Source organism: Nyctereutes procyonoides, unplaced genomic scaffold (assembly GCF_905146905.1).
Source record: "Nyctereutes procyonoides isolate TBG_1078 unplaced genomic scaffold, NYPRO_anot_genome, whole genome shotgun sequence".
Taxonomy (NCBI): domain Eukaryota; kingdom Metazoa; phylum Chordata; class Mammalia; order Carnivora; family Canidae; genus Nyctereutes; species Nyctereutes procyonoides.
Window position 1 is genome coordinate 4,236,123 of NW_026575031.1, and position 25,707 is coordinate 4,261,829.

General features: G+C 38.5%; 1 pseudogene; it reads left to right on the top strand.

Moving 5' to 3' along the window:
• Positions 1–4,246: 4,246 nt before the first annotated feature.
• On the top strand, positions 4,247–13,253 carry LOC129504106 (ribosome biogenesis protein NSA2 homolog; annotated as a pseudogene).
• The last annotated feature ends 12,454 nt before the right edge of the window (positions 13,254–25,707 follow it).

Below are 25,707 nucleotides of genomic sequence, written 5' to 3' on the forward strand. Positions count from 1 at the left end.
AAGTAAGGGTATCACTCCTGGCAGAATTGGAGTGAATTAGAAATTCTGTTTTCAAGACGTTTTAAAATATTCACTTTTTAACCTCCTTTTAAAGCTCCCTCTTGCTGTATTTTGCAAGGGTGGGGATTTAATGCATGATGCCTACACATGTGTACATAATATTCTCTACCTTTTGTCTTTAATATTCCTTGGTTTTTAATTATTAAAGATAAGTATTTGAATTATAAATATTCTAGTTATACAGGAATAGGCAAAGCAGGCATATACCCTCAGGCAAAATTCTTCCATTATCCATAATCCTTCTGCCTCCTGCCTCCATTTCTCTGCTTCCTATCTTTATGTCGCCTCAAAAAACACACAGAGGCATTCTTTTAAACCCACCTTCTCCTCCCCACTTAAACCATAGAAATCCCTTCTCAATATGTATAGGGGCCTCTTCCTTGAAGTGGGATGTCATACTTGTCCTAAATATAATAAAGTGCTATCTTCAAGGCATTTCTGCATCCAAAACACTCCCCAGAAACCTGCCGAGCCCTCCCATCTAACCAGTCTGAATGTCACAAATCATAGCCCAGAAACTGCTTTATAGTGAATCATTAACATTGTCAGGAATGACTTGGCAGAGAAAAAAAAGCTTTCCATTAGAGAACTGAGGGAGAATATACAAATGACAGCATTGTCATTCCACTCCTATTGTTTTATAAAGCTCTGAACTGATTAGTAAGAGTTTATTACAGGGAAATATGACTGTGAATCTCATGGGTTATGCTAGGTGTTTTCATATCTTCCTCTTACGTTTTAGAGCTTCATGGATTATTTTAAATGTTTTGTTTTTAAAATTCTGCTTGCAGTGCTGAATGAAGTTTTATAGGATGAATAAAAGTACTAAGAAACAGATATGTACATGTGTGCAGAATAGCTGACCTGATTATTTGTAAGTGAAAGCCATTTTTGTGGCCACTTGTCTGGGATCTTAGTCTTCCTGACTCTTTTGCCCAGCAGGGAGGTGACTAAAAGGATGGAAATGCTGCATCAAGGATCAGCAAAGGTGAATCTGCATGAGTGTTCTCTGTCTTTGAAGGTAGGTCATGTATCACTTTCTGATGTTGGAGGCCAGTAGAGTTTAGAATCCTTTGTTGTTCTGCGTTTATCTGAGCTTACATCCTGTCCGTCAGAATGGCTGACCAAGAGTTGATTACCTAATACCCATCTACCCTTGTAGAGTGTGGTGGATGTAGCTGGACCTACGAGATCTTCGAGATGGAGGCACTCATTTCCCAGGGGCCAGAGTGCTCCTTGCCGTTGTTTACAGTCAAGCACTTACCTAAAACTTGCCCTTGGCCAAGAGAGGCTATCTTCCCCAAAGTTTCAGCCCTGCCTCGGGTCCAGCCTGATCCAGGGACTAAACCTGGCAAGATTTCTGGTGGGTCATCCCAGCTTCAGGGTACCCAATGACTGAGGCTGAGCCTCAGGCCTCTGCTGTGATTGTATCACAGTTCAGCATCTCTCAACAAGTCTTTTTTTTTTTTTTTTTTACCTTTCCCTTACACGCATCATATCTGAGAGCATTCCCCAATAAACCACCTGTATGCAAATCTCAGGCTCAGAGTTTCTTTTCACAGGAAATTCAATGAATGGAAGTTGATACTGGGGATGATCCTAGGAGGCAGGCTCTAAAACAGGATTTTGGAATTGAGTTATCTGCTGGCCGGCTGGTAATTAGGACTCCATCACTGGTAGTAGATATGGTATCGATAGCTCTGGGATGTAGCCATGGTGCATTTGTTAAAACTTTTCCTGATGTTGAATTGTGATGGGATATTCACGGAAGAGAAGGCATTGCAAAGTGTAATATCTTAGGTGCTTGAGAGTTTCGGAGTAAATAGTAATTAAAGGACTATAGAATTGAATAGTTTTTGCTGCAAGTTACCCAGGCATTGGAGAAGACATGAAAGGCTGAAGGTGATTAATCACCAAATTAAGGTGAAGTATAAAAGCCAGAGGGCCCCCTTGGCAGCATATAAAGAGACTCCCATCTCTTGCAGCTGCAAAGTGAAAAAGCTGAGGGTCTGACTCAAAACTTAATAGGAGTAGATTATCTCAAGAGATGGTTGAATTTTGAGTCTGGGTTGTCTCTATCAAGTTTGGGGTCCTGATTGGGAAGGAGTAGGACCCTGAGCCAATATCCTTCAAAATACTGAATGCCCCCTAATTTCCCTGACCCTTTGAGCCTGCAGAAGTGGCCCACTTTTCCCTGTCAAAAGCTAGTGTTCCTCCCTTATCTGAAGAAATGCAGAGGCTTCTGACCAGTAAGATAGCATGTGGCCCTTCCCTCAGAAGCTATATTCACCTCCCCTCCTGGTTACCAAAACCATAATGAGGATTAAAGCACAGCGCATTCCAGCTGGGAAGTGGTGACCTTGATGTGCTACAGGATCCAGTCAATATGTACCTATGAGACCCAGGGGAGTATGTTTAGAAACTGGATCCCAAAGATGTTGAATTAAGGGGGCAGAACATAAAGTTGGAAAGGAGAATTTATTGATAAGAGAACACTATTCTGTGATAAGGATGTAACCCTCTGTCAAAGACTCCAAGAAAAGAAGCTAATATGCTTCTGTGATGGTGCTTTGCAGTTTATTTATTTTTTAAAAAGATTTTATTTATTTATTCATGAGAGAAAAGGCAGAGCCACAGGCAGAGGGAGAATCAGGCTCCTCACAGGGAATCTGTGGGATGTGGGACCCGATCCTGGAACTCTGGGATCATGCCCTGAGTTGAAGGCAGATGCTCAACCGCTGAGCCACCCAGGCATTCCGCGCTTTTCAGTTTAAAGAAAGCAATGGCCCATACCAAGTGAAGTAAAGTGCCATGGATGATGGTAAGAGCCAGAAATGTGGGAATCCTATAGTAGATATAAGCAAGGCCAAAGCCCACCATCTGAATGTGTTCCATGGGAGGGCCTAAATGAAACTCTGTTTTCCAAAATAAGGTGTTAATTAGTGGAAGGGACAAGAGTATCATTGAAGTGTTCAGTGCCTCTCTACTTTAAGCCAGGGCTCATCATAGGAGATTCTACTATAGACACAGTTTCCGTGATAGTAATAGGGATGGTAAGATACAGATATAATAGAAGCCAGAGAGTAGCATTATATCACCAGCAGCAAGGTATGTACAATTGTCATAATGAATGACAAGTTTGGAGTAGCAGCCAGGGAGTCCTCACTAGTAGAGAGCTACAGAGATGGTAACAGAATCCATATCACTAGGGACAAGACAGCTGGGTAATTGACGAGGAAACTGCTCAATCTATAAAATTAGAGGAATACAGGAGTGGGTAACCACGATGAGAACAACTCCTCCAATAGTAAGTCATGATCTCTTGCCCAGTTTCTGAGCCAGTTTTCAGAGCCCAAATTCCTGAGAGAGGACAATAAAAACTACATACAGTAATGATTTTCTTAGTCCCTTCCCAAAGGGACTTCAGGGTTATTTACTTGAGTATCTGCTCACTGGAGAAGGCTACTACCTAGACATTTTGATGGTTGTTGACCCAAATCCAAAGCATCATTTATGACCCATTAGCATGAGGATATCTAAAGCCAGGAAATAAAGTCCTGGCTCAGGTGTGGGCTCAAAATTGGTCCACTGGGTCCAATTTTCTCAGTTTTAGCATATATACTTAGAATAGACATTTATTCATATTTGGTGGTATTCCCACATCTGTTCCTTGGTCTGTGGGATTAGACCCATTATAGCAGGGAATGTCAAGTGGAAACCTTTGGAATTGCTTCCCCTCAGACAATTAGCAACTAAAACAGTTATATACCAGAGTGAATGGCAAAAATTAGTGCCACCATTGAAGACCTAAAGGACGAGGGATGGGGGGCTCTATCATATCCTTATTTATTTCAGCATTCTGACCCTAACAAACACTAGACTGATGCCGGAGGATGACATTGGACTATTACAAACTCAGCCAAGTAGATGCAATTGTAATGTTGTACTAATTGTGCTATCTTTGCTAGATCATATTTCCCTGGCCTCAAGTATAGGGTAGATCAAGAATAGATCCAAGAATTTATTAACTGGTGAATGTGCTTTAACACCTATCTGAAAGGTGCAACAGAGCAGTTGGATTCATGTGGGCTGGACAACAATGTACATTTACAATCTTTCCTAAAGCCACATCAGTTCTTTAGTCTTATGTCATAACATAGTCTAAAGAGACCTGGACTGTCAGAAAATGATGCAGAGCTTCACTGTGGCCCACTATATCAATGACATTATGTTCATCAAACCAGATAAACAAGAAATGGCAAGTATGTTGGAAAACATGAAAAGACATATGTGCTCCAGAGAGTGGGAGATACACACGTTGTGAAGATTTAGGGGTCCACTGTATCAGAAAATATTTTAAGAATTCAGTGGTCTGGAGATGTCAGAACATTTCCTTCAAAGCAAATGGACAATTATACCTTGCATATCTCACAATCCCTAGTAGGTCCCTTTGGGTTCTGGAGATAGCATGTTCAATACATGTGAGTATTGCTCTAACCGACTTACCAGGGAACACTGAAGATGTCCAGATATGAGTAGAACCCTGAATGGACTGCACAGCACTTCTGGACTGCAGAGCAACCAGCCCTTTTCTTTGGGCCATATGACCAGATATTAGAATTATCTAACAGTGGTGGGAAAAAATGTCATGCAGAGTTTATGGCAAATCACAATAGGAAAATCATACCATTAAACTCATGGGTTCTGAAGAAGGACTATATGCTCCACAGTAGAAAATTTCACATCATTTGAAAAATTGCTTCTTGCATTCTACTGGGCCTGATACCGACCATAGGACACCACGTGATCAAGGGGCCAGAAGTATCTGCCCATCATGATCGGAGCCCAGATAATCTACTGTGAGATGGAAGTATTACATTTTTGGTCAAGAACTGGCAGAACCAGAGGATGATCAAACGTCTTGAGCAGATGGACCATATTCCCATGAACCCACCCACCACTGTTATATCAGTGCCTCTTTTTTAGCTCACGTGGAAGCCTACGAGGAAACAACACTTTTGATTAGCTGATCAAGAAGGAAGAGGACTCGTTTGGTTGGTTCATAGCTCAATATGTGAGTGCATGCTAAAAATAGACTGCTGCGGTACTAGAGCTGCAGGGGGCTTGCCCTTAGAGCCTGTGGTAAGAGGAAATGCTCCCAGTAGACAGAGCTTTCAATTGTGTACCTGGTCATTCACTTTGTGTGGAAAGAGAACAAGCCCCAGTTTGGAATATATATGGATTCACGGACAGTGGCAAAATGCTTGAATGTTTGGCCGAGGTCCTAGAAGGGGAGAGACTGGAAGGATGGGCTCAAAAGTGTTGGAGAGCAGGCAATTCATGGATATATTGGTATGGGCACACAGTGTGAAGACCTTTGTATTACATAGTGATTCTTACCAGAGAGCATCTACCATGGAGGATGTACTAAATGACCAAATAAATGGAACAAGCCAGTGGACATCAGCCAACCTCTGTTATTAGTGACCCAAGTGCTGGCACAATGTTTATGTGGTGAGAATGGGAACTGTGCCTGGGGCCAGCAGCACAGATCCCGCTCACGGAGGCTGATACGGCAACTACTACCGCCAAATGTCAAATCTGCAGACCACAGAGATGGAGAGAGCCAAACGGAGTCTCTCATGTCAAGCAGGAGCCTGTGTTAAGCAGCGATGCAAGCAGTTAAGGTGCTGCAACTAGGAGATATCGCCAGGACTGATGTCAGCTGACACCCCAGAGCTGATAATGAGCAGAACCAGAGGAGGTCTGCAGGGACCCAAAACTGATTAAATCTCTTTAAAAAGTGAAGAATTTTGGCAGCAAGCTGTCAAGACTCTTCTGTCAGACAGGTTTGACCACTTAAAAAAGGCAACTGCCGCCAAAGGCTCTGCCCGATTGATCTCTGAACAGAACCGAGATCCTTCACTGCCGGAACAGAAGAAGCAGTAAGTGCTGAGAGCTGACCCAGAGCAGACGAGGCCTTATCTCAACTGTGTGCCCACAGAATGACTTTGCGTTTGATTCCTTAGCTTACTACACTCTTCTGCTATCTGGCTTGTCGTGTGGTTTGTCTTCTGTCCTGCTCTGTGTGCTGTGTAAGAAGCCAAGTCTAATCACATGGTGAAATGTCATCGAGTTTGGAACCCTGAACCTGCTTTTTAATTGTGATTTAGCTTTGCTTTATGAATGAATAAAGCTGACATTGTAGGAAGACACAACTCTCGTGTGTGCCTTCATAGCGTGTTCATGACAAGAGACCACTTAATACTAAGCCCTCAAAATAGAACCATTCCTTAAGATCAATCATCCACTTGTTAGCAATGGATAACAATGGATCCCTTCTACCCTAGAAAGGCAACAATTCGTCTTGACTAGAATAAGCAATGTTGCAGATTTGGATTTTTTTTTTTTTTGTCCACAGGGCCTGTATCAGTTTTTTTTTTCTTTTTAAAGATTTTATTTATTTATTCATGAGAGACACACAGAGAGATAGGCAGAGACATAGGCAGGGAGAAGCAGGCTCCATGCAGGGAGCCCGATGTGGGATTCAATCCTGGGTCTCCAGGATCAGGCCCTGGACTGAAGGTAGCGCTAAACAGTTGAGCCACCCAGGCTGCCCCCCTGTATCAGTTTTTCAAGTTGCATTGCAAATTAACTGCAAATTTAGTGGTTTAAAAGAACACACAGATTCTGTAGGTCAAAAGTCTAGGCATAAATTAACTGGTTTTTCTCCTTCAATGTCTTACCAGGCTGCACTGCAAATAACCAGGGCTCTGGTCTCATCAGTGGCTTAATGAGGGAAAGATCCATTTACAGTGCCACTATCTGAAGCTCTACAGAGTATTTAATATTCTGACACAGGATGCCACATCATACTGTCTCAGGTCAGAATTATGTGCGGTGGACACATGACTGGGGGATTCACTGGCCCTATCTCATACCTCCAGAAGATGCTGGCCCATAAAGCAATGAAACAGCTTCTGGAAGATATGCCTAAGGCATCATGTTGGAGATGACACCCTGAGAAGATGAGTCACCATCCTCCATGAGGCCGTAGAAACCAATTGCCCTAATTAATGGCCATTTTATGATGCAAGGCTACATACCAAAAAGGTAGAGTACACAGGCCTAGAAACCAAGAATAAAAGTAGGGAATGGGTTGTTTTTTGTTTTGTTTTAAACCATCAGTGCAGTGACCTACTTGCAGATTTGTGTTTCCTGTCCCCAGAACTCTGCAGGTCTTGAGGTCCTGGTTCCCCAAGGGGGGACACTTCTACCAGGGTAAATGGTAAGAGACCCATTAAACTTGATGCTATGATTGCCTCCTGGTTACCTCACACACCCTGGCACAGGAAATTTCTGAAATTCCATTATAGGACACATACATTCAGCACTCTTTTTGGTACTCTCCTGCCCAATGTTGACAGTAAGTGGACAAGTGCATCAACAGTTTGAGAAGAGGGCAGCCCTGGTGGCGCAGCGGTTTAGCACCGCCTGCAGCCCAGGGCGTGATCCTGGAGACCCTGGATCGAGTCCCACATCAGGCTCTCTGTATGATGCCTGCTTCTCCCTCTGCCTGTGTCTCTGCCTCTCTCTCTCTGTCCCTATGAATGAATAAATAAAATCTTAAAATTTTTTTAATTTTTATTTATTTATGATAGTCACACACACACACACACACAGAGAGAGAGAGGCAGAGACACAGGCAGAGGGAGAAGCAGGCTCCATGCACCGGGAGCCTGATGTGGGATTCGATCCCGGGTCTCCAGGATCGGGCCCTGGGCCAAAGGCAGGCGCCAAACCGCTGCGCCGCCCTGGGATCCCCTAAATAAATAAAATCTTAAAAAAAAAAAAAGTCTGAGAAGAGTATAGTGATTGGGGACTCAAAGATGGGGCTCTACCAAAGGAAAAGAAAACAAAAACTCAAATAGACATCTGCACTCCCATGTTCACAGCAGCACTATTTACAGTAGCCAAGACATGGATGCCACCTTAAGTGTCCATGGACTGACAATGGCTAAATAAGTTGTGGTATATATACAGAATGGAATATTATTTAGTCATAAAAATTAGGAAATCCTGCCATTTGCAACAATATGAAGGGCACCCCCTGAGGGCAGTATACTAACTGAGACACATCAGACAGAGAAAGGCAAATACTGTAGGATCTCATTTATATGTGGAATCTAAATTTTTTTAGATTTCTTTTCTTTTGAAAAGAAAACCCCAGACTCATAGAAAAAGAGATCAGACTTGTGGTTACCAGAGGTGGGAGTGGGATGTGGAGGGCAAACTGGGAGACAATTGAAAGTGGTCAAAAGGTAGAAACTTTCAGTTATAAGATAAATAAGTTCTAGGGATGTAATATATAACATGACAACTATGGTGAGATCTCCTATATGATATACAGGAAAGGTGTCAAGAGAGTAAATCTTAAGAGTTCTCATCACATGGAGAAATTATTTTTCCTTTTTTCCCCCATCTTTTTTTATTAGAGCTATAGAAGATGACGGATGTTAACTGAACTTGTTGTGGTCATCATTTCATAATATATTTAAGTCAAAATTTTATGCTATATATACCTGAAACTCATAAGTGATGTCAATTACATCTCAATAAAATTGGAAAAAATTACATAAGCATTCATATGCTAATAAACATATTCACAGATGACAATCATGAGAAGGAATTAATTTACAGTAAGAATTGCAATAAGTTCCACCTTCACTTTTTTTTTTTTTAAAGATTTTATTTATCCATTCATGAGACACACACACACAGAGAGAGAGAGAGGCACAGAGACACAGGCAGAGGAAGAAACAGGCTCGTGGGACTTGATCCTGGGTCTTCAGGATCACGCCCTGGGCTGAAGACGACACTAAACCGCTGAGCCACCCGGGCTGCCTGCGGTAAGTTCCACCTGCAGGTTTTCTTGCTTTCCAACCCTCCTACCCCCCACAATGGGGATCTGATCTGGGTCACTTTCTCTCCCATTCCCACTGGTAAACTAGTGACCAATAGGGATGATAACTCTGCATAGGACAAGTAAAAAGTGGGTCATTAAGGAGGGAGGGAGATGGTAAGTATTAATCGTGGCTGTGAGACTAGCCATAGAGTGTAGCTCATCTCACAAAAGTTTCTCTTAATAGTTCCTTTAGGAGAAAAGATGAACTAGAATCCTGGAGGAGCCACTCCCAGACGTGGCAACTTACTGTCCGAAGCAAGTGAATCTGAATGGTCAAAGAAGTCGACTGTAGTGGATGCTGGAGTGTGCTGCCCAGATTCCTCCTTTAGGACAAAAGACACACTTTCTCTAGTTTCCAGGTATGGTGCCTGATGATTCACAGCTGATTTCAATCCAGGGTTGTTTTATGCAGAAGGCAACCACCTTGTTGCAGGCTCTACTCTCTACCTGGAGGCAGTTCCCACCCAATGATTGGTCAATGCAGGGATATGGAGGCCTGGCTCTTCTGACTCAGGCATCTTTGAAGGGCTTTTCCAGATTCAGCATTCTAGTGGGCCTCTGTTGCAGTCTAAGCACACTTCACATCTCCCTCTTCTTACTTCGCTCTCTTGCAAGTATGGTGCTGGAGAACAATTCGTCATAGACACCTGCCTCTGTTTCAGGTCTGCTTCTGAGGAACGTGACCTGCAGAATCATGGGACCCCCAGAGTAAAAGTTTTTGATAGAATGAGCTAGATTGTTTAATAAAACAAGCTGTTTAACCATTCACTTCTCTTCACTGATTTGACTGGCTAATGTTCTGGGAGGACACATTGGGCATAAACTCTTCTATGAGAATACTGTCATAAGTTACTGAAGGTCTTTTAAGGACCACTCTAAAACTCAGAGTGTTATTAAATGCTTTCCTTTTTTTTGTTTGAGTGAGACAACATATGAGAATGCTAAGAAATGTTGCATTTTCTCTGCTAAAAAATGTTGCATTTTTCTCTGCATATTAAGTATAATAAAGGAAGCTGGTTTGATCAATATGTTTGTTTTGTTTTTTTTTTTTTTTTACAAAATACATATTACATATATGCTATAAATTTACCACCTCCATAAAAGACAGCTGCTCCAAATTTTGCCTACTTAGCTGTCTGTGAAGATAAAAATATATTGAAGCACAAGTGGTTAAACACAATAAAAGAGTGCCATCCTCTGTAACACTCAGCCAGGCCAAGGCAGACAGAACTAATCCGATTTGACACCACCGAGGCCTACCTCACCATCTTGCTCTTGGCAGAATTCCTCGTGAAGTTCCTATGCGCTCTGCTAGAGCAAGGACCATAGGATGGAGTTCACGGATTTCCTTCAGTGCAAACGTGTAAGTCAGACTTTATTCCTTGAGCTTTCTTCACATTCTAGTATAAGATTTTCATATGAAATTTTAGTTAGATGTAGGCATAGGCTGGATGAAAATGAAAGAAGATGAAAAGCATCCCAAGGGCGGCATTCTCTGCTGGTAATCAATCGGGTTGCATCACCACATTTTTGACATGCTTCTCCAATATGATACAGAGAAAGACTATGTAGAAAATTATCATGCAGATTCACTCAACCTAAAAACATTACTCAGAGAACTGGCTCTGTAACATTTTGATTTCTTAGTGGAGAATAAAATGAAGTGATTTATTCCTCGTAATATTTCTAAAAATATTTTACTTTGGTCCCTATAGTTAGAACCAAAATTCCTGCATAACAACAAAAAAGTTGAGTCTTCATTCTTGTATCTTAGAGCAAGACCAGCTTTTTATTTGAATACAAAGCCACTTGCAGGATATTTTATCTTTTTTTAAAGGTTTTATTTCCAACTATAAAAATTATATATGTTCATGGTGTAGATAATTAGGAAAATAACAATGCAGCCACTAAATGCATTTTTATGATCTTTGAATTATGTTGTAAAATGCTTGTGTTATAATATTAACTGGAAAAAAAGGACAGAAAATTGTATATATTATATATACAGCATATACTATAATTTACCTGTTTCCCTACTGTGACAGACATACGTGCTTTTTCATTATTCATGAATTAAAATTCTACTGTGATGAACATTTTTGTGCATAACATTTCCCACATTTTGGATTATGTTTGAAGGATGGGGTGAATTATTAGGTGAAAGGAATGGGCACTTTAGCGTTTTACCATTTTTTTAAAAAATTATTTATTTATTCATGAGAGACACAGAGAGACAGGCAGAGACACAGGCAGAAGGAGAAGCAGGCTCCCTGCAGAGAGTCCGATGTGGGACTTGATCCCGGCTCCTGGGATCATGCCCTGAACCAAAGGCAGAAAAGTTGATTGAAAAGTTTTTCTGAAATGGCAAACTTACACTCAAGAGAATACATCTTAAAATGACCTTTTAAAAAATCTTTCTTTTCTTAACTATACAGTGAACATATAACATTAAGATGTACATGTTAATTTGATACATTTATATACTGCAATATGATTACCCCCCACAGCCTTAGCTAACATCTCTATTAAGTCACACAATTGTTGTTTCTTTCTTTCTTTCTTTCTTTCTTTCTTTCTTTCTTTCTTTCTTTCTTTCTTTTTTTTTTGTGAGACCAATTAAGATCTACTCTCTTAGCGACTTTGAAGTTTAGACTGCAGTATTGTTAATATAATCACTATGCTTTGGATTAAATCTCTGGGACTTACTTATCTACTTGTTGCAAGTTTATACCCTTAAAATAACATCTCCCCAGTTCTTCCCCCACCCTTTAGCCCCTGTTAATCACCATTCTATTCTCTGTTTTTACAGAACTTATTAGCATAAAGTTATCAAGTTCTATCCAGGTCGTCACAAATGGCAAGATTTCCTTCTTTCTCATGGCTGAATAATATGCCATTGTATGTATACCACAATTTCTTTATCCATTCATCTGTTGATGGACATTTACAATATTTCCATATCTTGACTACTGTAAATAATGATGCAATACACATAGGAGTGCAGACATCCTTTCAATATCCCATTTTCCTTTCCTATTTATCAGTAGAAATCTATCTCAGCTTTATAGCATGTACTATATATATTTTAATACCACTTTGAGAAGACAATGCTTTGTATTGCAAATTGTGAGATAGAATCTATTAAAAAAGAATAAAAAGAATAACAAAATAGTAAGGCTCTCAAAAGAAAACAGTTTGGTCACAAAATCTCCAATGATTTCGGAGCTCGCGGGCCGGGAGCCCGAAGCTAGAGAGCCTCTGGGCGCCCGGCGGCCGTCACCAGGCCACAAAATGAATATATTGAGTTACACCGGAAGGCTATGGCTATCGTTTGGATTACCATGAGAAAAAGAGAAAGAAAGAAGGTTGAGAGGCTCATGAACGTTCAAAAAAAGCAAAAAAGATGATTGGTCTGAAAGCTAAGCTCTACCATAAACAGCACCATGCTGAGAAAATACAAATGAAAAAGACTATCAAGATGCACGAAAAGAGAAACACCAAACAAAGAATGATGAAAAGACTCCGCAGGGAGCAGTACCTGCATATCTACTGGACAGGGAGGGGCAGTCCCGAGCTAAAGTACTTTCCAATATGATTAAACAAAAGCGAAAAGAGAAAGCGGGAAAGTGGGAAGTTCCTTTACCCAAAGTTCGTGCTCAGGAAGAAACAGAAGTATTAAAGTCATTCGAACAGGAAAGAGAAAAAAGAAAGCATGGAAGAGGATGGTCACTAAAGTCTGCTTTGTTGGAGACGGCTTTTCTAGAAAACCACCTAAATACGAGAGATTCATTAGGCCAATGGGCTTATGTTTCAAAAAGGCCCATGTAACACATCCTGAATTGAAAGCCACCTTTTGCCTGCCAATACTCGGTGTAAAAAAGAATCCCTCATCCCCACTATATACAACTTTGGGTGTTATTACCAAAGGTACTGTCATTGGAGTGAATGTGAGTGAGTTGGGCCTTGTGACACAAGGAGACAAAGTTATTTGGGGAAAATATGCCCAGGTCACCAACAGTCCTGAAAATGATGGATGCATAAATGCAGTCCTGCTGGTTTAACAGCAGTTTCAGACAAGTAATCCCTTATAATTACTGAAGACTACACACCCGTCAGGAAGATCATCATTGTTGTGGTTCTGGATGCTACCAAACAGCCTTACATATCTACAGTCATCAAGACATTTATTCTACTGTAAAAAAGTTGAAATAGACATTTATTAAAATAAGTGGTCTTTAAAAAAAATCTCCAATGATTTCTATGAACTACTTTTCTTCACTCTAATCAATCAAAATGTACTTTATTTCCAATGAAGGTAATGTAAGAGGAGTGGGGGAAAGAAGGTAAGATAGAAGGTATCCTTCTGAGTTGGTTCTTCAATGTGATGGGACAAAAAGAAGGGAGGCAGAGGAGCAGAAAAATAAAGTTCTTTTGGTACTGAGCAAAAAGATCTGTGTTCTCTTTGGTTTACCATATGCAAAAATTCCTTTCTCCTTTTGTCACTCCTGCAAAATATCCTGCTAATTTCTAGGTTGGAAAAGTCTCTCTTACGGAGTCTATATCAAGAGACCAAAGCAGTCTTGTAAACAAGGAGATATTTTACATCTACAGAAAGGTATTTACAAGGCCTTCCTCAATTATGAACTCCATTTGAACTACCAAACCTCAAGCAATCCAGTGCTTTCCTCTACCTTGTGTGTCCTTTTAAGCAGATTGTTGTGTTTGTGTATTTGATCACACTATTCCAACCTTTAAATAATAACATCTTAGAATGATGTGAATATAGAACTTTCAAATTTTACAAGTATGATCCTGGTGCCGCATACATCATGTCATAGGTACTCTGCAACCATTTCTCATGAAGAATTACATTAATAGGGTTCTAGGTAAAACTAAACAATTGGCCAACTCCTTTTGGCCTATATATATATATATATATATATATATATATATATGCACAAACTTCTTTTAAAAATATTTTATTTACTTATTCATGAGAGGTACAGAGAGAGAGGCAGAGACACAGGCAAAAGAAGAAGTGGGGAGCCTGATGCGGGACTTGATCCCAAGACCCAGGGATCACGACCTGAGCCAAAGGCAGATGCTCAACCACTGAGCCAACCAGGCACCCCTATGCACAGACTTCTAATCACAGCTCATTTTCAGTTTTTATTTAGCCATTCATTTTTTTTCTTTTATTGATGACCATATATTTTATTTTCTGAACTAGAGAGTATTTCTAGGAGTGAAGGGAAGATGCCACGAAATCACTATTACAGACAACAGGTATAACCTATGATTGCCCACAGCAAATTGGGGCATACTGTTACTCTATTTGCCAGGCACAAGGAAAATTATAACCATGGTTGGCTACATAATTTGTGGGGCCTAGTGCAAAATAAAAATGTGCAAGATTCCTTGTTCAAAAATTATGAGGAATTTCAAATGGTGACAGGAGAGCATTTCAACAAGCATGGATCTGACTATGGGATCTTGTGTGACTGCCCAGGTCATATGCCTAGGAAACTGGCTCTGATTATCAACAGAGCTAAAATACTTAGGTTCTAGAACTTTTCTCTCCTCACCAAGTAATATTAACATATATTTTTGTCTTAGCAGCCCGGGTGGCTCAGTGGTTTAGCGCCACCTTCAGCCCACGGCCTGGTCCTGGAGACCCAGGATCGAGTCCCATGTCGGGCTCCTTGCATGGAGCCTGCTTCTCCCTCTGCCTGTGTCTCTGCTTCTCTCTCTCTCTCTGTGTGTGTGTCTTTCATGAATAAATAACTAAAATCTTAAAAAATTTTTAAAAATTTTAAAGGAATATATGATCACTTAGCTAATTTAAAGTTTATAGTGTATAAAGTAAAATGCAGTGGTCTCGGGCTTTCCATTCTGACATGACCTTAAAGAGTGGGGGGCTAAAGAAGAATGCAAGTTCAGAAAGTTTACATTTAAGGGATTGAAGCAGTTTTAGTTTTTTTGTTCCTAAGGAGCAAGTGTTAACATTATTGATGTAATCTTTTATTCTAAATATTTAACCTCTTAAATATTTATATTTTGCCCATATAATAATAAATATTATTACAAATAACAAATATTATATGGGCAAAAGGTGTCACTTTAAGAATCATCAACTTTTGATTTAAATACCAACAAGGAAAAAATACAGTAAAGAATGTTGCACAAGCATTTGTCAAATGCAAAGAAAATCACAATTAATGTAGAGAGAAAAGGAGAGGGTGAAAGGAATGAAAAAACCTTGTATTTATCAAGAGGTAGCCACACCCCTGGAATTTTGATAAAGTAGCTGAATGACAAGTGGCCATCACCAAGTGCTGCTTCTCCTTGTGACAATGGTCATAGAACTTAAGAGAAATCCCCCAGCAGCAGAAACCCTACCTATAAAGAGTGGCTCCAAATAGGGCACCTGAACTAAAGTAAATGAATCCTCTTATTTCCTAAAAGCAATCTATATTTATAAACTAGCTTTAAAACAGACAAGCTTGCAGCCTAGGGAGCATGGCTGAGGGAAAACAGAATAGTGGCATCAATGATACATTCTCAGTAACGAACATGGCTCATATCTCTTAGATTGATATTAATTTCACACTAGATTGTTTTTTACAGTGCTACATGCTGGAAGAGAAGCTTTATTCAGAGTTACACAGATTATCACCCTCATGCAGTACGATTTCTGTGATAATGGATAGGCTCATCAACATCCAAAATTTTAATTCACCTGTTGGATGAAATCTGGAATTCTGCAATAACACTTGTTTCCCCAGAGTCCCAAGTTCTAGGGATACAGGTGCTGCAGTATTTATTAATATCCAACTCAAAGAAAGGAAATATCTGTCTTGTTTATCCTTTCTATTAGTTTGGTTAAAATCAAAATTTTTTTTTTAGTTCCAGAATTACAGTTGATTCTTTCTCTAATTTCAGATGGGCAGACACAGAGACACAGGGTTTGGATAAAGCTATGTACCTCTGAGGCCTGGCAAGAAAGAAAAAGGAGCATCCTGATCAAAGGAAGATGATCTATCACTTTTCTACCACTTTTGGAGAAAGGGAGGAGGGTTGTCATTCTACAAGTCCTCAAAAAGTTGGATCCTTTTTTGTTAGCCCAGAGAAAAGAAAACATTTCCTACAAGGGTCAAAGTAGATCAACAGGATGCCACAGGTTGGATGTGAGTCCTATTTCCATGGAGCCTCCTTTTTTTGGAGTGGCCACATGGGCAAAGGTGAGCAATCTGATCATAACAGCCCATTGGAATATATCAAAGATTAGTCAGGTATTTAGGAGCAGGGCCAAAAAACAACCATGCAAACCTTTAAAAAATATAATAACCAAATACACACACATATTTCTTTTTTAAGATTTTATTTTTATTTATTTTTAGAGAGAGAAAAAAGCACCAGGTGGGGGAGAGGAAGAGAAAGAATATCTCAAGCAGACTCCCTGCTGAATGGAGAGACTGAATAGGGCTCCCATGACCTCAAGATCATGAATTTTGCCAAAATCAAGAGTTGAATTCTCAACTGACTGAACCACCCAGGTGCCCCTCACACTCATATTTCAAATATTGTTTTGGTACCTACATTCAAACTGCTATATGTAATCAAGTTGTTCAAACCACTTCTGTATCAATGCCTGCAGACTTCAAACAGTATGGAACAGTCTGATACCAAGAAAATTGGGGTAACAAAGTGGTATTTGCTTAGACAGCCCTAGATTCTAGAAAGGGAAGCTTCTGTGGTTTGAATTTGAGACTTGAAAAATGCTAATTCTTTATGCTGCTTCATTTCTGACTTGATCATAGGAGCTCCCTGGAGAAAGTGGGATTGTACAGAGAGAAGCAATAAAGAAATCCATGGATGTGAGCAGGTCCTTTGGAGTCCCATACAGACAAAACTTGTGTAGACTTTAAGTTGTTGAGGTTGAAAATTGTGTCATAAATTTTGTTTAACTTCTATACAATACTTTGCACAGCTTTAAATTGTTTTAATCTCAATAATAAAGATCTGTTTTTAAAACATATTCCTGCAAGTTATCCCTCCCCCCCCCAACCCCGCTTCCTGGTATGCTCTTTTAAGATAAGATTCTGTCTCTAATAGAAACATATTGACAAACATATTGTCAATAGAGATGAAATAATTCACTGATTATAGGATAAAGTTAAACCTTTACCCTGGTTGTTACCAATGCTTATTCCAATCCTTTTGAGTAGTGGGCTATTTCAAATTCAATTCTGGTACTCATTCAACACAAACATGAAAAAAAAGTCCCCAAAAAACCTAAAGGTATGTTAAGTATTTTTTAAAGAGGAATTTGTCAGAATAAATCTCTTGTGCTATTATCAAGGCATATTATGGCTACTAAGGTAGATCTTTAGTCAATAGAATGCTAGGAATTTGAACATCACTTAGAAACACAGTTTATAGACTTAAAACTAAGACCCAAACATAATTTTAAATTGGAATTATTTTTACAAATTGAAATATTCATACCAGTAAGTAGAATGACCTGCTTAAAGAATAAGATTTTTTTTTCTTTTTTGACAGAAGGTCCTATATAAAAAGTTTTATTTATCATAAATTTTCAAGGAAACTTTATTGTTCCAGCTAAGAAACTTGTACTTGTGCAGAAAGGCGTTGTCCTTTCAATTTTTTACTATAGTTCATTCAACACAGAAGGTGTGTTTTTTTTTGTTTGTTTGTTTTGTCAGAAGCATTTGGACTTGTAAAAAAATACATTATCCTGTATCTAAAAAGTAAACACACATTCCAAGTGTGTTAGGGCAAGCCACTAACCATCTATTTAAAACAAATCTTCCCATTTGATTTTCAGAGCAAAAATGGAAACTGTCTGTTTTGATTTAAATCTGTCCCAGAGCAGTTTCCATGAGTTAACAGGGCTGAATTGTAAACCTAGGGACAAATAAACAAATGAATACCCAAGTGGCTTTGAACAATTGAACCACTGCTTGGTTTCCAGTGGGTGCATCCTCTTCTCAAGCCTGCATTATAATTAAGAGGTTACAATGGAAAGAAACCTGGGACAAAGGCATGGGGAGAGAATGCCAAAATCCTAATGAGAAGAAAAACCCAGGAAAATCTGTTTAATAACCTCACAGCCATTGTTCACATCAGAGTGACAAACAGTATAATATGGTAGAGCTCTTGTGTCCTCTGGCTGTTCAGCACTGCCTCCACACTTTTTTACTGTGCCAGAACTACTTAGCTTCTTTTTACAGCCCTCACACGCATTAAGTCGACAAGGGACGGAGAAAGCCTGCCATGGCAGCATAGGAAAAAGAGGAGAGAGATGAGGAATTGGGTCAGACTGGTCAGGGGATAAAGATACATCCTGATTGGATATATAAAGGCTAAGACACATAAGTGACATAAAACCGAGCTATTTCAGTGTTTACTCTATGTATCAACAATAATTAATGTCCTTAATTCTTACCACCCCATAACCCATGCCCTGGGTTTCAGGCTATAATTATTACTTTTTAAATTTCCTAAATGAACTTAAAGGCTCATTGCAATAGTAAAGACATTTAAATCAATAGAAATATAAAGAAAACAGATTTTGCTAGGAAATCTGTACTTCCACAGATTTTAGGATACAACTTTTGGTGAGTATGAAAGTAATCATGTTGATATGTCCAAAGGGCAGAATGCTTGACACTTCCGTATGGAGAGAGACACAATTCCAACTCAGTACTCATTCATCGCACAGCTCAAAAAGAACAGGGATCAACAACCTAAGTTCTTTTAGGGTATAGGGATAAAACATAAATGCATACATTTGGCCAGGTATAAAATGAAAGGAGATAGCAGAGATATTTGCTTGTGTACATGACAGACTAGCCCATCTACAGAACAAATATAAATGGTAAATTTAAAAACAGCATGATCACACACACACACACACACACACACACACACACACGGAAAACAACTGCTTGAAGGTATTAGAGCAACTAAAGCAGCCAGAAAAAAGGGAAACACGCCTAGATAAGCCACACGTTATCTGCTTTTATTCCGTTTGTTAGGATTAGTGTTACAATTGTTTAGGGTTAGAGAGTGTTGATTCCAAGCATTGTGCATAAAGGCTGAACTGAAAGCATTAGTTTAGAGCTTACATCAGTTTCAGCAGCCTGGGCAGCCAGAAGTTGAAGTTTAGGGTTACTAGGATAGCCAGGACTGAAGGGGCCAAGATTCTTGATAAAAGACACTGCAAAGAAGCAAGCCCGATGGAATTTCCCCTTGAGATGTGCGTAACTACGAAACTTATACTGAGTGAAGCCAAAAGCAAGAGACCAGGAAAATAAGTAGAAAACCATTGCTAAAGTACAAAGACTTGGCAGTCTCAGGATTCTGGAGAGACACAATTTGGTTTCAGGTCAACTATGGAGGGCCGACTATGACACGCCCAGGACTTCAGTTGAGATCTCCTGAATGTCTATGCCCTAGGAATGAGAGCAAACAGAAATTATATAGCCCTGAGTGGGTCAGAGTAATCCTCCCAGACAGTTTCTGCCAGAAGAAAATTAAATTTTTCGTAAAAGATAATCTCATCCAGATCCTTTGTATCTTTTCCCAGACAATGTTTGACATTCAATCAAAATTATCAGGCATCCTAGGAAATAAAGCCAAATGACCAAAAATCATAAATGAATACATTCAATAGAACCAGAACAATAGAATACCCAGAAATTGTGGAGTTATCAGGTTGACATTAAAGTAACTAAGATTAATATGTTCAAGAAAATAAAGATGGAAAATTTACCAGAGAACTGGAATTTTTAAAAAAGGTAAAGAATCAAGAAAAAATTCTAGAATTGAAAAATATAATGATTAAAATTAGAAATTCATTCCTTGGTTTTAACATAGTTTATAAGGATGAAAGAGCAAAATTCAAAAATACCCAGATTGAAACATGAAATGCAACAAGGATTAAAAAAATTGAAAAAATTAGAGACAAATGAGACATAGTGAAGAGGCCTAATGCATATGTAATTGGGATCTCAAAATGAAGCAAGATATTTGAAGATATATTCACTCAAAGTTTCCAGAAGTGCTGGTTCCATTGAGCTATAGATTTAAGAAGTTCTGCAAACCCCCAACAGGATAATATAAAGAAGCCTATACCTATATATATGATAGTAAACATGAAAACTAGAGACAGAAATATAATTTTAAAAGCATACTCCTCCTCCCAAAGAGTTGTAACCCTTAAAGGAGCAACAGCTGAATTGAAGAGAAATCAGGAAAATCAGAAAAGATGATATCTTCAAGGTGCTGAAAGAAAATAATTATCAATCTCAAATGCTATATCCAGAGGGGGGAAAAATGTATATTTTTAAAGAGAGGTTAGGGGAGGAACAGAGGGAGGGGGAGGGAGAATCCCAAGCCAACTCTCTGCTGAACGTAGAGCCTGATGTGGGGCTTGATCTGACAACCCTGAAATCATGACCTGAGCCAAAAGCAATAGCTGGATGCTTAACCGACTGAGTCACTCAGGCACCCTCAGAGAAAATATTCTTCAAAAATTAAAGCAAAATAAAGATACTTTCACACAAATAAGAATGGAAAGCATTCATAGCCAGAAGGTTCACACTTGAAAGCCATGCTTAAGGGAGCTTTCTGAGTAGAGGAAAAAGGATAGCAGATAGATGAATAAAAATGCAAGGAAGAGCACCAGAAAAGATAAACAACGAAACTATATGTATATTGACTTTTATAAGCAATAAATAATAATGATGTATTTAAAGTGGTCTTTAAAATTTAGGTAGAATTATGATAAGTAATCATAGTAGCATAAAAAGGGCAGAGAGTCAATACACTTATACTGTTAATTTAAAATAATAAAAACACTTAAATAATCCAAAGGAGAGCAAAAAAGAAAGAAAAAAAGAAGATGAGATAGGAAATGGGTTGATAATCGACAAATGAATGGATAAAGAAGATGTGGTATATATACACAATGGAATATTACACAGCCATCAAAAGAATGACATTTGCAATGATGTGGATGGAACTAGATGGTGTTATGCTAAATGAAGTAAGTCAGAGAAAGACAAATACCATATGATTTCACTCACATGTGGAACTTAAGAAATAAAACAAATGAAGATAGGGGAAGGGAAGGAAAAATTGAAAAAAAAAACAGAGAGGGAGGTGAAACTATAAGAGATTCTTAATTATAGGGAACAAACTGAGGGTTGCTGGAGGAGAAGAGGGTGAGGGGATGGAGTAACAGGGTGATGGGCATTAAGGAGGACAGTTGATGTAATGAGCACTGGGTGTTGTATGCAACTGATGAATCATTAAATTCTACTGTTGAAACTAATTTAAAAAAAAGAAAGAAAATGGGTTGGTAATTTAATATCAGTAATTACATTAAAAAGAAACAGACTACAGACTTTTTTTTTTTTTTACAGAGTTTAGGCTGCTTGAATTTTTTTTTAATTTTTTTTTTAATTTTTATTTATTTATGATAGTCACAGAGAGAGAGAGAGAGAGAGAGAGGCAGAGACACAGGCAGAAGGAGAAGCAGGCTCCATGCCCCGGGAGCCCGACGTGGGATTCGATCCCGGGTCTCCAGGATCGCGCCCTGGGCCAAAGGCAGGCGCCAAACTGCTGCGCCACCCAGGGATCCCAGACTACAGACTTTTAATTAGACTACATTAGCTTAAAAAATCTGTGATTGCCAGGCTGGATTTTAAACAAGCAAAAATCAACCATAGCCTGCCACAATAAGGCATGTCTTAAGCATAAAACTATAGAAAAGTTCAAAGTAGAAGGATGAAATGGGTTTACCATCCCAGTGTTAACCAAAACAAAGTTGATATAGTTCTTCTACTAAGATTAAAGTAGACATCGTTAAGTTTGTTCTATTAATTTTTCAGAACACACAGAACACTCAGTATCTAGTCAGGACACACTTGAGAATTGTTTTATGATCCAGTATATGTTTACGATGTGTTTGATAATCTCGTTATTCAACTCTTTTATTTTTACAGAGAGATCTAAAATTTCCAGCTATGATTATGGGTCTGGTTTTCCTTTTGATTCTATTACATTTTCCTTTATATACTTAGATGCTATATTCTAAGCTGCATATATATTTAGGGCTATTATATCTTCCGGTTGTATTGACTGTTTCACATTACAAAATGTTCTCTTCTGGTAAATATGCATATCTTCCACAGAAAATTATAAATTATTACTGTGAGAAATAAAAAAACCAACTAAATATATATATCCATATGTTGGAAAACTACTGAGAAGTTGTCAATCCCTTCCAATGCATGTGTATTTAAAAAAAATCCAATAAAAATTCTAGCAGGTGTGTGTGTATGTGTGTATTTGCAAATAAAAAGGCTGTTAAAATTCATATAGAAATCTAGAGGGTCAACGAGAGAAGATAAATATATGAAAAAGATCAAAATTGTTAAATTTACCTGCACATATAATCACTTGATTAATGACAAAGACATTTCTCTCACACATTAGAAAAAGTGTCTTTGCCATTAATGATACTAGGTCAATTGGATGTACATATCTAAAAGATGACTGTTCCCTTATTTCATATAAAAAAAAAACAATTCCAGACAGATTAATTGTGAATGCAATAAAACTTCTAGAGGATATCATAGAACATGGTTCAGCAAATCCAGCTTGCCACCTATTTTGGTAAATAAAGTTTTACTGGAATACATCTACACCCATTCAATTGTGTATTGTCTCTAACTGCTTTTGTGCTACAGTGACAGGATTGAATGGTTGTGAGACAGCATATGCTTACAAAGCAGAAATATTTACTATTTGGTCCTTTACAGAAATGGTGCCAGTCCTTGACATAGAAGAATACTGTCGTGTTCTTATGAGATTAAATTTCTTAAATACAAAAAGTACAAATCCGAAATAAAAATTTGTTAAATTACACTTCCTTATAATTAAAACTTTATGTTTATTGGAAGACATTATTAAGGAAGATTGAGAAGTCTTTGTAATACACTTCCAACTGTGGTACACTTTATTATTTGTTCACTGTTTTCATCCTGCTTTCCCTGGTCCCCTTAATCCTCTCTTCTAGGGAGAGGGTACTTCCCTGTCCCAGTGACTTTGGGCTTGATCTTGTGATTTGTTTTGGCCAATGGTGTCTAAATGGACATGATGTTTTCCATGACTGATAGGTGTTTTGTATTTATTTGTTTATTTATTTAGATTTACTTATTTATTTGAGAGAGAAAGAGAGAGTGAGTGAGCACTAGTGGGAGGAGGGGCAGAGGAACAGGGAGAGAATCTCAAGCCGACTCCTAGCTGAGTGCAGAGCCCACTGCAAGGCTCCATCCCAGGACCCTGAGATTATGATCTAAGCCAAAACCAAGAGTGGAGTGCTCAACCAACTGAGCATCCCAAGTGCCCTCACAATAGTTGTTTTTAGAGTCATTAATAGTTTATGCCAGCTCTAACCTTCAAATAAGAGAGAACAGGGTATCCCAGATAGTGGATCCAATTACCACTCCTTTATTAGAATGAAAGATGGACAAAGCCAAGATGAGCCAAGCCAAGCTGAACCCAGCTTGGCCTAACAGAGTCCAGAAGAACTGAACAGACCTGCAAACAACAGATTAAGTGAGTATGGAATATATATTTGTAGTTCTAAGCCACTGAGATTTTAAGAATGTTTACTAAGTGACATATTTCATGAAAGTTAGTACATAGACAAAGGATATGTATCCAGAAAAAAAAATCCTGCAAATCAATAAGATAAATAAAAATCCAAGTAAAAAATGTTCAAGGAAGATAATCAAAATGGTCAATAAACATATAACAAGTTGCTCAAATGCAACAAATTCAAGTTAAAACTAAGAACTAAGAAGAGATATTGGTACATTCCCACCAGAATGCCTAAAATTAAAGAAACCCCATCCCCTTACAATATTAGATGTTGATAGTGATGTGGAACAACTCTAACATATGATGCTGGTTGAAGAGTAAGTTGGCATAATCACTTTCAAAAATAACTTGGTAGTAGCTACATAAATATATGTATAACCCTACAATCCAACACATCTGTTCCTGGGAATATACCCAATAGAAATGAGTATAGCTGTGTGACAAAAAACATTTATAAGAAAATTAATGGTAGCATGAGTTATAATAACCCCAATCAGAAACAAGCCAAATACCCACCTACAGTAAACTGGATGTATACACTGTTAGGTTTATTCAAGGAAATATTACCTGCAATAAAAAAATAAGAGACCACTAACAAGCCACATAGACATAGATGGATCTAATGTAATTTTGAGCAAGACAAGTCAGATGCAAATAAGTGTATCCTGTTATTTCACATTCTATAAACTGCAACAATAGGCAGATTGATTTTCGGAGATAGAAGTCAGATTAGTGGTTGCCTTTGAGGGCAGTAAGCACTAGGAGGGAACATAAAAGAGTCTTTTAGGGTGCTTGTAATATTCTCTCTCTTAATCTAGATGGTGGTTACATGGATGTGTTTACCTTGTAAAAAATTCACTGAGCTGTACACTTAATATTTGTGCACTTCATGCTATACCTGGATGACATGTCTACTAAAAAGAAATAGTACAGCCTATTAACTGAAAGTTAATGTTCACATGATGCTCACATAATGTTCACACACATACATACATGTATCACTTGAAGGAATTCAATGAAACAAAACAAAACAAACATATTTTGAGTGATAAAGTCAGCTTACATGCCTTCTGCTTAAGGACTTTTATTTCATTCTGTACCAACTAAAAATTGATAATGATTTTTTTCTTCATGTAAAAACTATATTAGGCATAAAAGTAAGGTAATATATAATTTATAATGCCTTTATTTTACTTTTAAATCTTATAGTCTAAGAAAAATATTACATAGTAACAGTTCCCTGGTGATACAACAATTGAGTGGGAACGATTATTCTAGAACTGCATATCTAGTAAGTGTAGATTTAGAAGATAAAATCCACTCTTAAATACAGAGGGCTGGAATATAAGAATCTGGAAGGCAGGCCCAGCGTGGAGGTGGCTGATGTGGGGATGCTGGCCTGTGCATGGGTAAGGCTCCCTTGTTTCTGCTCATGGTAGAGCCTGGGGCTGAGGGGCAAGTGGCAGAGAAGAGATGGTTGTTTTATCCTATGCATATAAAGGAACAGAGTCAGGCAAATGAAGGAACAGGAATAAGTTCCAAACAAAGAATAAGATAAAACCTTAGAAAAAGACCTTAATCAAACACAGATTAAGTGATATATGACTTTGATAAAGAGTTCAAAGTCATGGTCATAAAGATGCTCACTGAACTCAGAAGAATGGGTGAAGAGTGAAAACTTCCACCAACAGCCGGAAAATACAAGAAAGTACCAAAGAGAAGTCACAGAATTGGAGAGTATCCCCATGCTCCTTAGGTTTCCAGTTATAAGAATGACTTAGAAGGTGAATTTTTTGCTCAATGAAAAAGTGTAATGTTTCTAAACATACTGCCATTTTTCTAGAGTTCACATTTTTATTATTGTTTGATGTCTGAGAAACTTAGCCTCAATCCATCCAAGGTATTTTTCTAAGTATCAAAGGTAAGAGTAATCCTGAATAGAGGCTGTAAGATATGGTCTCTACAGTCTTTTTGTGGGAATACAA